This window comes from Peromyscus eremicus, chromosome 15, assembly GCF_949786415.1.
Source record: "Peromyscus eremicus chromosome 15, PerEre_H2_v1, whole genome shotgun sequence".
Classification (NCBI taxonomy): Eukaryota; Metazoa; Chordata; class Mammalia; order Rodentia; family Cricetidae; genus Peromyscus; species Peromyscus eremicus.
The window spans coordinates 5,230,513-5,248,927 of NC_081431.1; the positions used below are offsets into that span (position 1 = coordinate 5,230,513).

At 46.9% G+C, this 18,415-nt stretch overlaps 1 long non-coding RNA gene across 2 annotated transcripts in view; it reads right to left on the minus strand.

Moving 5' to 3' along the window:
• Positions 1-1,532: 1,532 nt before the first annotated feature.
• The window catches only part of LOC131925264 (uncharacterized), an 84,401-nt gene continuing 67,518 nt past the window's right edge, over positions 1,533-18,415 (minus strand). For both annotated transcript variants that reach the window (XR_009383202.1, XR_009383201.1), the window contains exon 4: positions 1,533-1,746. This is a non-coding gene — a long non-coding RNA (uncharacterized LOC131925264). The remainder of the gene's footprint in view (positions 1,747-18,415) is intronic.

Consider the following 18,415-nt stretch of genomic DNA (forward strand, 5'->3'; position numbering starts at 1 on the left):
CCTTACGGCTGTCTTTGCTGTATAAAACATGTGCTGCCTGAAGTCTCAATGTCATGCAGATGTGATGGCCACTGATGGGGAGGGACTGAGTTTACAGAGGTTTCCCAGCCACTCATCCATTTAAAAGTAATTTATAAACATCGGGGTTTGAGGGAGAACAAACTCTGTGTTCTCTTTCATTGTACAAGTATTTATAAATGCCCACCATATGCCAGGCACCATGCCAGGCACTAGGGGAAAGGCACATGTTTGTCACCTTCAGCCAGAGAGGAAACAGAAAGTGAGATAAGAGCTAATGGAAGTATATGGAAAATTCTATGGAGGAGGAATGCTTTGTATGGACAGATAGGAACTCTGTTGTGGATGATGGGATTTGGGTCTGTTGGTAGGACATCCAGGGAGAGAAATCGGGATGTTACAAGTGTGCAGAAACCTGCCTTGGAACTGTAGCCCAGGCCTCCTTAGCTATCCCGGCTGTGAACAAGTTCTCCAGGAATACGGGTGAAATGGGAGACAGGGAGCATGGATGGTTGTGGGATATAAAGAGGAAGAGGCAGGAAGGAAGATCAAGGCCAACTTTGGACCAATAGAAATGTAGATAAGATAGTGAATGAGATTAAAGACACTTGGATATTTCTGTCCTAAATAATACTTTATTTACGTGAACCAAGATCTCTTGTGTGATTTAGTCAGTATGCCCTGTGGGAAAGAGACAATATGCTGGATGACTCGCCACAGACTCGCTCATGCTTCCCGATTAGAATCCAGCCTCCCCCGGGGATTTTCATGTATCAAAGCATCTTACAGCAAAGAGAAGGTTGTTCTTCACGAACAGCCCCAAACTCTGATTCATAATGTCCCTAAGCATTTTCTCTCCAGACTGTTAGTTCTCAGTCACTTAGTGGGATACTGTATGGTGAAGCATGCGAAGCAGGAAGCCAGTTCTCATCATTCAGCTCATGGCTAACAGAACTGGTAGAGACTCACCCACACCCACATGCACACACCCATGTACATATTCATGCACACACGTCCACACACTCATTCACATGTGTACCCTGGTGCACACACATGTACAGTCACAAGCATATGCACACACTCACATGCACACACTTGTGTTCTCAAGAACTCATGTACACCTGGACATACTTACATACCCATGACATTCACACTTATGTGCATGCACTTGCACACACACAGCTATCCTCACACATTCATGCATACACACTCATGTGAACACACACACTCATGTGCACACACACATTCACTTCTCCACTTCATATTTTTTCACCTCTTTCTGTAGGGTACAGTCTCAAATATGGCTATCATGAGCTTTTACAGTCTTGAGTAAAAACCACTGCTTAGCTCCTCAGTGAATGCCTTCCCTCACACCAATACCTCAGAGTGTGGTTACTCACAGAGTGTGGTCCCTACACTCTGGTGTGAGTTCACTCCATAGTGGATCCTGTCTCAAAACAAACTCAATGATTCCTGTGGGGGTACAGGTAGTGGTCAAAGCATCCATCTGTACATTTAAGAAGGATACATTTATTTTACATAAAGTATATATCCAAGTTGGGGAACAAATGGCTCTTGAAGCACCCCTGAGAATCACGAAGATAAATGACTACAGTGGAGCTGAGTAAACTTGAGGCGCTGTGCCCTGGACTGATGTCAAATGTGCTTGCTAAATGAGAAAAGCCAGGAGAACCAGGCACGTGCCCTGAGATTCCATTCCACGACATTCTGGAAAAGGCAAAACATAAAAAGACAAAGGGTGGGTCAGTCTTTCTCAGGGCTCAGGTGGAAGGTTTGACCCAGGAAGCACCACAAGGGATTGTGGGGTTTAATAAAATTATACCTCCTGACTGACTGGCCTTACATAATAGCACAGGCTTGTCAGAAGCATAAATCCTGCACCCCAAAGAGTGCCTTTTACTATATGCAAATTTAAAACTAAACTAAATATTTAATGTTGATCTCTACTAGGTACTACTTAGAAGGATACCACTGGAAAAAAAACAATCCAACTTGTACTTTATGGCTACACACACATACACACTATACATTTCTTTTGAAATTACTTCCGTGTGGCTATTTGTTTGCCTGTAATCTTACTCCAGGGGAGCTTGGTTGGTTTTCCCAAGGCACAGTAGGCAGTGGCTGACAGACACTTTTTTCTGAGGTGCCTCAAATTTCTACTTGTTCATTGAGAGAATCCTCCTGAGACCGATGCATCACGGTGCTTTCAGAACCATATTCACACCCACTGCAGAAGAGCAAAGAGATAACACATACTCCACTCAGTGGAACTATTCAGTGGCTAATGTGTGACTTAGGAAATAAATCCAGGCAGGTGCTTGGGCAAATGCAATATGAGAGAGAGAGAGAGAGAGAGAGAGAGAGAGAGAGAGAGAGAGAGAGAGAGAGAGAGAGAGAGAACAGCAAATGCCTCCTAGAATCCATGGGATTAAGACGTTTTCTGGAGTCTTCCATCCCTGTTTCCATGTCCATGATCAACTTCAAGGATGCACACTCCATTGCCTCACAGCCATTGCTCCTGGGCAGTGAACGCCCCTGCTCACAGAACAGCGTGCTGATGTATTTTCTCTTCCATTGTACGTCACATATTTGCTAATTCTTTCCCTCTATTCAGCATCCGACCCCAGCGATGGGGGATTATGGTATTAACTCTCTCCCCAGAACACACTCTTTACAGCCTCCCACTAAATACTGTAAGCCTGCTACAGAGAGGAATAAAAGTGAAAGCACGCCGTCTGGCCTTAAGCTCAACACACAGAGGGTCGTGATCCAATTGGAAGGGAAGCAGAATTTTTAAAAAGAAAGAGGTTTGACCAAATTTTAATCCATGTCATTTTCATTTCTCATTCCCTGTGGATTTGAGTGATTTTATTTACACTGTCAGCTTGAGCCTAGGGATTGGAAATCAGGCTTTTATGGAGATTATTAAAAGTACCTACAGTACACTAAAGGTTGGGCTAACTGAGAGATGCTTCTAAAAATATGAGCATGAGTGCTCTGGTATGAGACGGCCCCGGCAACCGTCTCATCCGCTAACATCTCATCCTTTTCAGAGGGTCACTCGTGAAAGCTGGGCGTGTGGAAGCCCGTCACAGGCTGTTAGGGTATTTCTAATAGGTAGCAAATGACTGGGGATGGAGGTAAATTAGCATTACTCTGATGAGAAGGCAGCTCTTTATAGCATTAATGCCAATGCAGAGTAATCCCTCGGCTCTTCTTCCCAAAGTGAGGGTACTGTGAAAGGGATGGGCAGAGTGAGAGCTCCTGGGACTTACTGGTGGGTGGGTGGGATGGCTGCGGCATCCCAAGAGCCTCCAGCCCATATTTCATTTGGTCTAAGCTTCTCAAGAGCACTATGGGACACTCAGTTGGACACTGTCCTCTAGGGACTTGGGAAGATAAAACGCTCCACCTCTGTCACATCCTTAAAGAGCTCAATAGATAAAACTGAAGTGGTTTGCCACATCTCAAACACCAGGTTCGCACATGCTCTGATGAGGTGGCCCATTCAGAAACTTAGATTCCTGGAAGTCCAATCTCACAGAGCATCTGGTGATGAGGGACTTGCAACCTTGCAAACGTACACACTGTGACTTCACAGGCTGGTCCCACGGCTCAGTGGATGCACACTTTCTTAGCACACATAGGACCTGAGCACAAGACAGTAATTGGGTAACCTTATGGATTTCCTGGGAGTTTAGAGGGAATTGATTATAGTTACATCATGAAGACTTTTTATGGGACCCAAAGACACTCTGGTATCCAGATTCAGGGCCTCCGTAAGGGCTACTTGTCGGTAGAGTCACTGATATGTGGAGACTCTGAGAAGAATCCCGCATCTGGAAATGAAAAGGAAGGAGGATGACATGGAAACACCCGATCAAAGGTTCATTTCACTCACCATCCTCAGGTCTGGAGGTTTGGACAAGAATACCCGGTTGACGATTGAGGTCCCCATCTCTCTGTCACAGCCTGGACCTCTCGCTGTAGAAGTGCTGTATCTTGCTGTGTGCCCGGGCCTGAAGGATGGCTCACACTGGCTGGTGCACACTGGCTGCCTTTACTGTGTGAACCTCAGATCTGTTCTGCCTCTTGTTCTTACACACCCCACATTCTCACTTGGTTCTCGTCCCCTTTTCTTTGGGTCTCATGACTTATTTTCCCTGACAGCTTTCCCCACTCACCTGTGAAACCAGCCACTCTGGCTAAGTCAGTGTCCTCGAGCTCCAATCCCGACTCCTGTTCTAGGTATCCATCCTGGAAGCACACTGGGCATACTCTGTGCCTCCCAGCATTCTGCGTGTCAGCATGCCCTCACCTCTAAGACCGGCTCTCACTGGGTGTACCAGCTCAAGCACATCTGCCTAAGGACACAAGTCCACTGCCACCAGAAGTGAAATGTGTCCTTCAGGGTGATGACGTGCACACTGCTGTGACGCTGGGTCACAATGCTGTTAGCTGTCTGAAAAGCATGGAGTCGTGTGTCATTCTGTATCAGGTTTCATGTGTTTTTCTTACTGGATTTGCCCAACAATTCCATGAATCTGATACAATAAGTATGAGTTCCCTCTGTAGCACAACGGTACTAATGAAATAAAGATGAGTGGTGTGGTCCATATGGCAGGAGAAACTCAGTTTAACTCACCTGGACAGTGCATAGTCCACAGCCTGTCCCCACCAACCAGACTAACCTCCTCTAATATAGAAATTGGTACGGGAAGTGGGACCTGCACATAATCAAATCCTATCACATCACTTGACTGTTACCTTATCCTAAATATGTAAATTGATTTTTTAGTCCAGATACAAATGAAACTATTTCCAGAGAATGAAAAGATGGTAATCAATGTTTTACAGTGTTCAATATTGGTTATGAACTTTCCTGCTCGTTTGGAGTTAGTTCATATACCTGGTATGTAGCCATAGGGAGAAAGGTCAGATTGCACATTTTAGTAAAATTATTACATATTAGGGACTTCAATCCATACCTCAACTTTCTCACCATGGTAACCACTGTATCAGAGTAAAAAACACCAACTGTTATGAAAACAATCTCGGTGACTTCACTCAAGGCTTTGTTTCTTCTTTGTGTCACTGATTAATGCAACTGTGGAAGATCTCTTTCCTTGGAGGCCCTTTTACAGGCTCTCCTTGGAGGCTCAAGTCTTCCTTCAGTAAGCTGAACTCTGCCCATCTTCTGAGTCTGGAATGAGCTCAGCAGAGAAGGAGAAGGCAGGCAGTGGATGCAGAAGGTGTGAGTGGATGAGATCAGGGTTTCAGTGAAAGGATCCTCGAGTCACCCATCAATTGTGAATCCTTGAGCAATTAGTCTGAGCTTCCCTGAAACTCAGTTTGTTTATCCTCCTAACTATTATCCACCTGCATGTAACGTAACACATATGTAAAGAATGGCAATATGGATAGGTAAAGGCTCTGTCAGTGGTCAGCATCCATGCTTGCTGGCAACTTTTGCAGGAAGTTCATATGCATTCATAGGAAAGGAACTGAAAAATGATCAAATGATGAAATAAGAACCAGAAACTCAGAGAGTCCATTGGAACATCTGAAGTTTCACTGCAGGCATTGTCCATGTACTGCCGTTCCAGACTCAACACAAGTGTTTGCTGTCCCTACACTTTATACAAGCAGCTGAGTGACAGCAGACGATCAGGCTGGCACAGTCTCCAACCCACACCTAACAGAAGTGGGTGCATTTATACCACTGTACGCTGCTGCATACGTCATATTAAAGTGATATGTGTTCCTCCTTTCTCTTTAACATACGACTCTTTGTGGGCTTTATTCATGGGATCAATGTTTCTCAGTCTGTGGGTAGTGGATATTATCAGGCAGAAAAGGAGACACTGTTTAATACTTACCATCAAAATAAGACTTTTTTAAATGCCAGAGTAAATTATATTCTTGAAAGCTAAGTTCTGAAGGAAAGTAAGCCTCTATTTTGAAAGCCTCCTTTACTCAGAGCCTGAGTAAAGCAGCACATTGGGTGATGTGGGTGCTATCCAGGCGAGAGGACTCGGCCATCATAAAAAGCACCTTCCCTGTTGGGAAGAAAAGATTTGCTGTAGAGCTGAGGAAAAACGATAAAGCCAAGGCAAGAAGAGTAGAACTGAGTTGATGGCCCATGGTCCTGTCCCTCCTGCATACTCTGGCTTTCCAGAGCTGTAGGCCTTCCTTTCTCCCTAATGGACACACAGATAGAATTCTATAGCCTACCCAACTTCTATAGCAGCCCATGTTTACATTGACATGTTAGCAATGTGGCACTTTTGCAGGTAAGGTTTTTAGGCAAAGGTCCATTGGAAGTGGATGCAGTGGAGAATCTGGCTTCCCAACACCTATGTGTGATCCACATGGAATCCAGCCGTCCAGAATACTCCTACAGCAGGAGGCATGGTAGAGAAGAGAGGCCGTGGGAGCAGGAGGCAGAATAAAATGCCTACAGAACACATGGCTTCCACAGAGGCAAAGGACCAGGACCATGCACAGGGGTATACACAAATCTCAAAAGCCAACATGAAGAAGCCACTCTGTAACTAGTGCTGCAGAGAAAGACCTATCGTGTAGCCAAGGCCAGAAAGGATTCAGAGAGGACAAAAAAATCCAAGGTTCCCTTCAGAACCACAGTGAGGGTCCACAGCCCACCTGACTAACAGCTGGGAAGAGAGAAGAGTACTTGTGGAAGAATGAACATTCATCTCTCAAAGCCTGCTGTCAAGAAGAGCAGGATCTGGCTTAGGCATTATGTGTGAGTCCTGACTGACATCCCCTGCAAGAGATGGGTATGGAGTTACAGCAAGAGGAGAAGTAACATCAACAAATAAGATGGCAGCACACAGAAGGCTGAGGTGGGCAGATAGCTGAGAGTTCCAAGCCACCTGGGCTACAGAACATGACTCTGGTAACTCTGCCTCAGATAAACAGATGGATGGATGGATGGATGGATGGATGGATGGATAAATAGATAGATAGACAGACAGACAGAAATAGAGATAAAATAAAATGTTCTACAGTTCTTACACAGCTCAATACAGCATATCATTTTTAACTCCAGGATGTATTCATGATGCAAAGTCACTAGTCAAACACCCAGAGGCCCTGCCATTGCTTTAGACTATGGGCATTGGGTTGGGAAGGAATACATGTAATGTATTCTACCCATGTAGAATGTCATGTAAACTCTATAGGTTTATCTTTTCCTCTCATTAAATTACACGATGATTTTTCTTCTCAAGTCATAGACCCAATTGAGGGGAAGCAATAAAGCCATGCATGTCTCTAAACAGGGTATTTTTCTCACCATCAGCAGAGGAAATATAGAAAGTGTAAAGCCTTGTGCATAGTTCCCTAGGGAATGTATATGTGGCATTTGAGTTAAATCAAGGTATTCATGGGAAAAGAACCACTTGCTAGTGCTGGTCACTTTGTTCACACTACTTGACAACCCAGAATGCCATGGCATTATTTCTGCTTTACAGATACAGGCAGTAAAACTCAGGTGAATGTCAAAGTCAGCTCATCCAAGATCGCTAAGGGCTTGAGGGTGTTGAGCTGGAGGTACACACGGCTGTGTGGCCCGAGTCCGACCTTTGCTTCTTTCCCTCTGCCTCAGCACATCCTGAATACTCTATAATGGCTACATGCTCCAAGGACACACTGGGTAGCTATCAACTGTCCCTGGAAATGGACCTCGAAACACTTCTTCAGCCTCTGGTTGACCCCAGGGAGAACCACCGGTCTATGCATCTCCTCTCAAGGACAAGAGCCTCGATCTTTCTCATAATAGTTCACAGCTTCAGTACTTTGCCATTCTAGTGACACATTGTTTCCAATCAGCAGCTCCATCACTGAAGACAAGCTTCCGGTTCCTCTTGGGTGGCTCAGCCTCTTGGATTCTTGGTCTGAAGGGGTCGTGTCTTGACAAATCAAGATCTTTCCAGATCTTCCTATTAGCGGAGCTGCCTGTTGTGGCAGAGTAGCATATCACTCTGTCCCCTTAGATACTGAATACTTGACAAGACTTACATGCTGGCCAGAAGGTAGGACTCCCTGAGCACTTGGAATATGACAGCCAGCCACAGCATCCTGGGAGAAAGTACTGACCTTTGTAAGACACTCTTTTTTTTTGTTTTGTTTTGTTTTTGTTTTTCGAGACAGGGTTTCTCTGTATAGCTTTGCGCCTTTCCTGGGACTCACTTGGTAGTCCAGGCTGGCCTTGAACTCACAGAGATCCGCCTGGCTCTGCCTCCCGAGTGCTGGGATTAAAGGCGTGCGCCACCACCGCCCGGCGTAAGACACTCTTTAAGACACTTTCATGGTCTCACTTCTGCATAGAGTCTTAAAGAAACTGCTTTCACAGTAGTGAAAGAAGAGAACTACGCTCACCGGAGGCTGGGATTGCTTGGGGTGGGGCGGGAGTGGGGTGAGGGGGGTCACCTGGCAACAATGTTTACAGTTAAATGGGAGAAGTGGAGGGCTGGGGAGATGGCTTGGTGGATAAAGGCACATGCTCTTCAGTGAGACCTTGTTTCAAGGCTCTAAGGCTGAAAGCAATAGAGGAAGACACTTGACATTAGATATGGTAAGACTATATCAAAGTAGTGAAAGAGAGAATTTTAACATGTAAGTGTGTTACATGGCCCATTTGATCATTTAAAAAGGAATCCCTATACCAAAATATCACACTGTAACCTTATAAATATGCACAGTTACTGTGTGTCATTAAAAACAAAATTGCTTTCTGATATTCAAGCATCACATCCCATAGAGCGTGAAACATGTGGTGGCCAATAATGATGAGTTTTCTGGAGTCATAGAAAAGGCTAAAAATGGACCAATTTTTTGGACATAAGGAAAAGCAGGCATGGGGCCAGTGGAAACCGAGAAGTAAGCCAGAAAGAAACGGAAGCTCTCCGTTCTTCCTTACTGCCTCCTTCCTACACGCAGAGCCAACACTGACAGCATTTTGTCAGCCAGCATCCTTTGTAATCCTCCAAATTCTCAGGCCAGAGAAAATGGAGACTCATAAAGACGCAGCGAGGACAACACCCTGGAATGGCCTTGTGAGTCATTATCGTGAATTAAATGGCATCAGCCTATTTTTCTCACTGTTGAGTAATGACACTTGGTTGACAAAAACTAGTACTTCATCTTTAGAACGCTCAGAATATCTCCTTACCCAGCCTGTTTGTCTTGTGGGTGGATTTAGCCCCCGAATAACCTAAGAATTCACCAGCTGCTCACATGAGCATCCTGCCCTTCAGAATCAGGAGTGGATTCAGCCAGTCTGCTTTCCTGTTAGACGTGCAATCGCCACCAGGTCCTTTAAATGCTCTGTGCTCTGCTTCCTTTTTCCTTTTTTTTTCCTTTTTTCTTTTTTTTCCCTCTCATTTATAAATGAGGATAATAGCATCTATCAAGCTGGGCTACTAAGCTTAAATGAGGTTGGTGTGCACATTCAAACAGCCCGTGTTAGTACCCAGGAGATATTCCCAAGTGCAGTTATGACTGGGATGGTGACAAGATCATTCTCCTACAGTGGCCACTCCTGGCATAGGCTTACTCAGGTAAGCGCTGCCCACCCTCACCTCTGGCCTTGCTTACCTCCCATGGAGGACAAAGTTTTTCCAAGTTCGGCCACCAGTCCCTCCTCTCCTCATGTAAGAACACGGAGAGCAATTGGGAACAACTGCAGCCTGCCTGGGTGTTTCCCCTTGGTGGAGACGCTGCCTCTGCCTTCACTCAGTTCTTCCCCCAGTTTCCTTTATTTCTGGGCCAGACCTGCATAAACCGGCCGCTTCCTTCCTTCGGGCTCTCGGGAGAGCTGAGTGCTCCACACTTGAAAGCTTGAAACCTTGTCATTTCCACCTTGAACCTGTGGCTGACCTCGCCAGACAGCCTGGGAAATGAATTAGTGTCCAAGAGCAGAGGCAGAATGTGAGCGGTGACCTGGTTCTCCTGAGCAACGTCGCAGACTGTCAAATGGGACTTAAAGTTCCCTTTCCTCAACCCCTTTAATTATGTTGAAAACTGTGTCATATTGTTTTTGAAAAAAGTTAATGAAGCAGTAGGTAAAGGTGAGTGGAGGAACATCATTCACTTGGATTCTTTTGCAAGCTTTTGATAAGGTCCCTCATAAAAGGCTATTAAGGAAAACAGATGACCACAGGGCTCTGGCAGAAGTCTTTCGGCTTTATTAAAAACTGGTTACATTGTTCTAAAAGGAAGAATCATTTGTGCTGGCCGCTTCTTGGAGGGGAGAGAGGTTAATCACAAGCTGTCTCCACTGTTGGTATTTAGACTGGAGATGCTCAGATGATTTACAAAGCAAGGTTGGTCAGAAACACAAAATCATTTTCATAGTTCAAGCCTTCTAGAGTGCTCCAAGGGTGATCATCTATCAGTAGGGAGTCGATTCCCTGGAGGATGAGCTGGGCCTACACAAAGGGTCAGTCTCCAAAGATGGGAAGAAAGCTCCGAGGAGATTTCTGAGTAAGAACTGTTTCTTGTGGCCCCGGGTGGCAGGCCTGAGGCCAGAGGCTACACAGGGAGCTTGCAGTGCCCTTCCCAGCCCTGCACCAGATGGTGGCTTTAAGGCCATGAAAAATCAGAAATGAGTGGCATGGTAGAAAGCATCTCAGCAATACAAAGACACATTCCAAAACACCACAACAATCTTGTTCATAGGGACAGCCCGAGAAATGCCACGGGCACTCAATGCTAAGTACATGCTCTGATAATTTGTGTGTTTGACCTCACGGCAGGAAGTAAGTGAGCCGGGCTATGCTGAGAGTGGCTGGTTCAGACAGACGTGAGCTGCATCTTAGCCTACAGAAGACAGAGCTTTCTATCAAGGAACTCTGCTCAGGAGATGGTGAGGTTCTCGCCTTGTAAGCAGCAGCAACTAAGTTTGATCCCCAGAACTCACATGGAAATGCTGGGGGTGGTGGCACATACTGGTGACCCCGAAACTGGGAGGAGGGGTGGGAGGATCCACTTGGCCTGCTTGAAGGTGAATGATACCTGAGGGAGGAAAGCTAAGGTTGTCCTCTGGCCTCCACATACATGTTATTTACACATGCACATGCATTCCCACATGCATGTGCATACCCACCCCCACACACACACCACAAAATTCATAGTCTACTAGCATGCTCATTCTCCTAACCACCTCCACTCGCCTGGCCCGTATTCACTGTGAAGTAAAACAGAAGGTATTATATGGACACCGAGATGCTGATGAGGCCAACCCCCAGCCCTCCCCCAGACAGGGCCCTCATTAATCTTTGTGGCACTGCTCAGAGAGCCCCACCTGCGTTTCTTCAAGATCAAGACATCCTAGACACAGAAGTTGTCCTACAACCAACAGCAAAGTTAGTCCCCATCTTGGTTGGATAAAACTGCTTTTCTTCTGCCCAGTCAGGTGGTGAGCAGCTCTGTCCAGACGTGGGTCACACCCCCTCACCCTGTAGAAAGACCACTCTGAAAGACAGCGTGTGAGGGAGATGCTTGGCTAGAAGCAGCCCTCTCAAAGATCCCCAGCCTAGACCACGGAAGGCGATCTGCTCACTTGATCCAAGTGTGGAGCCTTCCATAGAGAAGGGTTGCCTTGTAACAAACGGTGCCCACACAATTGAATGTTTATACGGAGGGAGGGGAAGGAAAGGGAACGGCTGAGGCCGTAGGTCAGAGGTGGGGCACTTTGCCCGTGTGAACCATTTCTCAGTGATGAGGGGGTGCGGTAGAAGAGGAGAGGACCCGGTATATACTACAGCCAAGGATAGATTCAAAAGGGTCATAGACCTGAATGTAAATAAAAATTATTAAGTTATGAGCTTTCTGGAAAGTAACACAGAAGCAAAGCTTTGCATCATTGATCCAGGCAAAAGGTTTGAATGGATAATGTCCACGGGGGAGAAGGCCAGTATCTGTGATCCTTCAGAAAACACAAAGCTAAAAAGACCTCCATGGCACCTTTGGAACTGTTAAAAAATATTTCTCAAAATTTGGCCACAATGAATACAAGTGTGTGGGACAGATGAAATTCTCACAAGTTTCCAGTTGGAAGGCAGCTTTCTGGTAATGTTAAGAGAACATGGAACCCAGGACTCAATAATCCCATGTCTAGATATTTACCTAAAGTAGATAAAAAACCGTACCACATGAATGTTGCACACAAATGTTTACTATGGTTTTCCTGACCAAAAGTAACCACATGCCCGTCAACAAGTGAACAGTGGAGCATCGCTCAGCAATGCAAACAGCCAACTCTGCACATTCAACAGCAAGGATGGGTCCCAATGCACACTGCTGGGTGAAAGAAATCAGATCTGACAGGCCTGTGATGTATGATTCTATCTATAGGACGTTCTGGAAAAGACCTGAAAAACAGATCCAGAGTTACCAGGCTTTGAGAGAAGAAGAAGAGGTTGGATACAAAGGGTCACATAGGAAACGGGCTGGAGTGTGGTCAGGGCTCCACATCATCACTGCTAGTGCACACATGACTGCATTCCTGAAAACCCTCAGATCCCCACATCCAGGGACTGAACTTCATTATATTATTTTTAATTAAGTCAATAAAACAAACAAACCAAAAACACACTAGCAACCAAACAGAAACGAAGCTACTGTGACGAAAGCTTGAGTGAATGTGTGTGTGTTCCTGTGAGCAAGCTTCTCCTATGAGTCACACAATCGTGGCAAGTTCCTTTTCAAGAAACTCGGCTCTGCTCAGGGTGCAGTCTGCAGTTGGTCTCCTTCTCTAATTTATCTGAAGTGACACTGGACCCCTGACCTTCTCATTAGCTCAAACACACAGAGTGGTTAGGCTGTCCCCTTCTGAGCCGAGGCTCCTGCTGGCCTCCAGCTGTGAGGATCGGCTGGTGTTCTTAAAGACAGCCCTTCACCTTGAACTGTTCATGCTAATCACATTACCACGAGTGACACTAATGACCAAGATGTGTCTTCAGCCCTTCCTAAGTTCCCAGATGAGACTCCTATGTTTCAAGACACAAGATGCCTTGTGGAGCTGAACACCTCAGCGGTGGGGGTGGCCCCTGGGGCAGGCAGCGTGGAGACTGTATCTGGACCCACAGCTGCTCTCAGCTTCAAAGGGAAGTTCTTCAGCCACACCAAAAACTGCTGGGGAGAATTCCATGGTTAGGTATTGATTTCTCTGGCTGGGGAGGGGACATGGACATGGAGGAAATGTCTCCCCGGGGATGGCACTGAAGGGAGGGAGCCTACTGCACTAAGAGCACGAATGTCCCCTGAGTAAAAGTGCCCTTGCAGAAGGCATCTGGGAGCAGACACACTGCCTGGAATGTCCCCGAAGGTATCCAGCCTGGGCCATGACTAGGAGATGGCAGAATCGAAAGACGTGGGACCTGGGGGAAGACAGTGGAGCCCATGAAATGTGTCCTTCTCCTTGCTCTCTGGGCTTCCTGATGCCATGAGCTGAGAAGTCGGCCCCACCACAGGCTCCTCACCATCATGCCTTGCTTCTCCACAGGCCAGGGGCAATGGGTTTAACTGACGGGACCAAAACAAACCATCATCCTTATATATAAATTAACTTAGGTATTTTATCACAGTGATAGAGAACTAACTAATATGCCAAGCTCTCCCTCCTCTCTCTCTCCCTCCCTCCCTCCCTCCCTCCTCTTCACAGATATGAGTCTAAAGCTACCTGGAGAGTCAGAGTAGGGCCTTAGCTCGGGGCCTAACTGCTGACTGGAACCTTGTGATTCAAGTTAGAAATAAACACTAACTCCAAAAGCCAGCCTTCCATTTTCCAGCAGACCTACACATTAAATCTTTCCCCGGGTACATAGATGCACAATGAAATTTATTTAAAAAAACACAACAACACTGTGGGCCTGGGTCCAGTACTAGTGAGGTGTGTGTGTGTGTGTGTGTGTGTGTGTGTGTGTGTGTGTGTGTGTGTAGCTCACACACCATAACCATCAACGGCCACAAAACAATCCCAGTGCAAGGCACCCTTGCTGGACCGTAATCTCAGAACCTAGAAGGGCCACAACATGCAGTTGAACTGGGTGAGGAACACAGAAGAGAAGGAGAGAGGCAAGGAAGTAGGAGAAAGGCATCATGGGAGGAGAGGAAGGAGAAGTGAGGAAGAAAAAGAAGGCAGAGAGAAGGGAAGGAGGGAGAAAAGATGAGAGGAGGGAAGAAAGAGGGGAGAGAGGAGGAGGAGAAGGACAGGGAAAAAGGGGGTGAAAACAGAAGAGAAGAAAACGAATTAAGAGAAGAAGAAGAAAAAGGAGGGGGGGAGACAGACAGACAAAGCACCAAGGGTGGGAACAGTGAGGTCGCGGAGGCTCACTAAAGGCAGAGGTCTCCGAGTGGGACCAGGGCAGCTACAGGCTGGCCTGATCCTCTGGAGGCTCACGGTTTCAAGGCCAGGCTGCTCTCTGGAATCACCACTACCCTTTGTCCCTCCCGCCACAGCCCCAGCTACATGAGACACCATGGTGCCAAGCCAGCAGCTGAGGCAGGAAGAGGGTGGCCAGGGCTGCTGGCTGGGTGGCCGGGCCTGCTCTCCCTGCTCCCCCCTGGGTGCCAGAGCCTGGGCAGCCAGGTCAGGGTGGTGGGGAGCGGCTGGCAGGGCGGGCTCTCACTGCTCTCTTTCCTATGGCCAGGCCTGCTTTGCTGGGGCTGGGAGGGGCCAGGCAGCCAGCAGTAGAGAGTGAGAACTTCCCCTTGCCAGAGCCAGCTGCTGGCTGCCATCTGGGCAGGGGCAGTGCCAGTTTTCCAAATCTGCCTTCCCTTTGGAGAGCCGGGGAACTCTGTGCTGGGGAGATATCTTCCCCTCATCCCGAGGCTCTCTGTTGAAAACTCAACCCAACCAGCCTCAGAAAGAGGGAGGGCTGAGAAATGCCACGGGCTGGGCTCTTTCCAGGGGGATTTACTTTGGGCCTTTCCATCCAAGCAAAATCTTTATTCTCACTCTGCATCCTTTGGTTCTTTCATTCTACTTGGTGATAACCTCTTATTATTTTTTAAACACATGTACACATAAAATGATGAAATGCCAACAGCTTGTGTATCCATCCTACATGCCATCTAGAGATGGATCCTCCACTGTGAACTGGAAATTCCCCAAGAACAACAAAGCAGCCTTTATAATTTGCCATCCACCGTGGACAACCTGAACCTCACTAATGAAGGGGCTGTCCCTCACTCCTTCATTAGATGCTCAGCCATCATCTTGTGTGTGTTTCTGTGTATATGTGTGTGTACTCACATGCACACGTGTGTGTATGTGTTTGTGTGTGATCATGTACGGGTGTTTGAGTATGTATATGCATGTGTGTGTGCATGCATATGTGTGTGATCACGTATGTCTGTTTATGTATGTACATGCATGTGTGTATGAATGTGTATGCTGGAGGTCAACACTAGGTGTCTTCATCATTCTCTACCTCATGTTTTAAGACAGGGTCTCTCACAGAACCTGGAGTTTGCTACTTGGTTAGACTGATTGGCCAGGAAACCCCAAGGACCTTCCTGCCTCCTCCATCTCCTTAGCAACAGGATTATAAACCCACACACTGTGCCCAGCAATTTCTGTGGATGCTCAGGATTCAAACTCAGATCCTCATGTGTATGGCAAGCACGTTACCAGCTGATCATCTCCCCAACCCCATACTAAGCACAGTCTAAGCCTGAGCACAAGGTTTGGAAAGGGTAAAGAACTGAAGAGCTAGAGCTGTTTCCAGAGTTCAGCTGCAGGATGAATGGATGCCTGTCCATGGGGGCCTACATGGGAGCCAGAAGCAAGTACCTCTGCTGCCTGCCATCAACCATGTGTGTGCCCTTAGCTAAGCTGGCCTGAGACCACATGATCTCTACTCTGCTCTCACTATGGTCCCAGGAGGCAGTGCCAAGAAGAGTTGGTCCATGGAATTAAGGAGACCCTGGACCAACCCAAAACTCAGGAAGCCATATCTACGGTGAGTGATACGCTTCACAAGTGGGTCCCCCTGGTGTACACCGAAACACCTAGATTTGAGTTTTCATTTTTCTTTGCCTTCTGGGTTCTCCTTTTCACTATCCAAAGGTGCCTTCTGAATGGCGTATCAAGTCAACCCAGTGTCTCACAATTGTAAAGTCTTCATAAAACCTTCTCCAGGTGTGTAGGCAGGGACTCCAACATCACAGAGCTGTTTGGTGGGTGGGTAGGGCTTCATCATGGCCTTCTCACCTAAGCTGCCATTTCCATCCTGAATCAACCCCACACATGGCTGAAACCCAAGTGACAGTTGGAAGAGGCCAGGGCTGGGAGCTAGGCAGGACATTGAGGCTGAGGTCTTCTCTCTGAAATACACTGCTTGGTGTCTCAGCTCTGGAAGTCTAATGGTTTCTCTGCTTTGGGACAAGCAAGCCCTAAGAAAGTCTGGTTCACATTGGCCAAGCTCACAGGAACAATTCCTTGCTATTTAACCGTGTCTCTTACACTGTTCTATAAAGAAAACTGCAGAGCACCTATATCTGATGAATGCCAGTGTAAATGGTCTTATTAGACCCTCCCTGTTTGACCTGAGCTGAGTAGGGAAAGCACTCTCAGCTCTAGTTTAATATCCCAGCCATGGTCAAGAGCTTGTTCAAGCTGGCCCAGTATGGGTACAGATCAACCAGGATTCTGGATATCATGACACCTTGGTCAGGGCTGAGTCCATACATAAAATTCCTAAGTGACAATAGGAACTCACTGGAGAAGGGACTGAAGGGAAAGACCAGAAGATGCCTCAGTGGTCACACCCATGACACAGAGGATCTGCTGGGAGAACACAGGCTTCGAGTCCTGGCCCCATCGCGTGGTTTCGTCGGTTACAAGTGTCTCCAAGCCTCTAGTTCCTCAACCATAGGAACCATCTAGAATCCTTCATGCCACGTTCTTGTAGGGACAGAGCCAGACAATACAAATCTTCTCAGAGTTCAACCTGCTTAGGTGTCCAGCATGGCATGGTCATCTGTGTACCTCACTTGTTTCTAAAGTGGTCACTTCTGCCTTCAAGCCACAAGTGCCTCCTGGAGCTGCTGTTGACTGGGTCCTGCCCCCAGGAACCCCTGCTCTGTGCTCAAGGTCATTTGCAGGAGACAGAAGGAAGTCATGACTCAGGCACTGGCATTCTTCAGTGTCTATGTTGTCATGCCCTTTCTAGGGACATTTGTTTCCAACACTTGTTCATTTCATCCCCACAGTAACCCTGAAAGATACAAACATCATTAACCCCATTTTTTTACATAGGAAAGATAAGGCACACACTGATATCAAGGATATGGCAGAACCAAGGTTCATACTACACAGTGGGCACCAGAGTCCAGGTGTTCACCTGCTAAACCAGGTGCTCTCTACATGTTAATGATGCACTGTAAAAGGCTTTGCAGGGACACGGCAGAGGGTCCTGTTCTGGGACCCAGAAGCTCTCCCTATTCCTCTAACAAACTCTTGAGCCTTGAGATTGGATGACCTATAGCCGCTCTTGCTGCTGACTTTTCTAAAAGTTCTCAGTCACAGATCCATCACCTAAACCCACATCCTCCATGCTCACCAAGGCATGGCTCCCCGCAGACCTGGGCTGAGATGAAGGTGCTTCCTGGCCCTAGAACTAGCAGGTATGAGATGAGCTGTACCATATACAATACAGAGGGACGAGACCATCGCCTGTAACTTGCGATGATGATTCTGACAGAGCCTCAGATGACCACGGGAATGGAAACACCTTTTGTGTCACAGCCTGGAGGGTGGACACTCACTCACACCTGCTGTGAAGCCAAATCCCAAGTGACAACCGAGGAACCTGGACAGCTGTGACGCTGACAGGTGGAGTGAAAACGGGTCTGCTCAGAGAGCCTGGATCTCATACCCTACAGACTCTGCACCACAGAGACACTTGCTCAGCCGTGTTTGCTGCTCTATTCATAATAGCTAGCCAGGAAATGGAACCAGCCTAGATGTCCATCAACAGGAGAATGGATAAGGAAAATGTGACTCAGTGGAATTTTACTTGGCTGTTAAGAAAAATGAAATTATGAAAATTTCAGGAAAATAGAATTTACTATACATAATACTAGAAAGTATTATACTGTGAGGTGACCTCATCTCAGAAAGACAATTGCCAAGTGTCCTCTCCTGCACATGCTGACTTACGATGCGTGTGTTTGTGTGTGTGTGTGTGTGTGTGTGTGTGTGTGTGTGTGTGTGTGTAAACTGTTCCAAGAGTGGGACTAGATTATGAAACTAGATAGGATACCAGAAGAGAGAAACAAGAGGTGTGTGGGGGGAGGTACTGTGTAACATGAGAGTGGGGAGGGGACTTGTAGGAGTGAC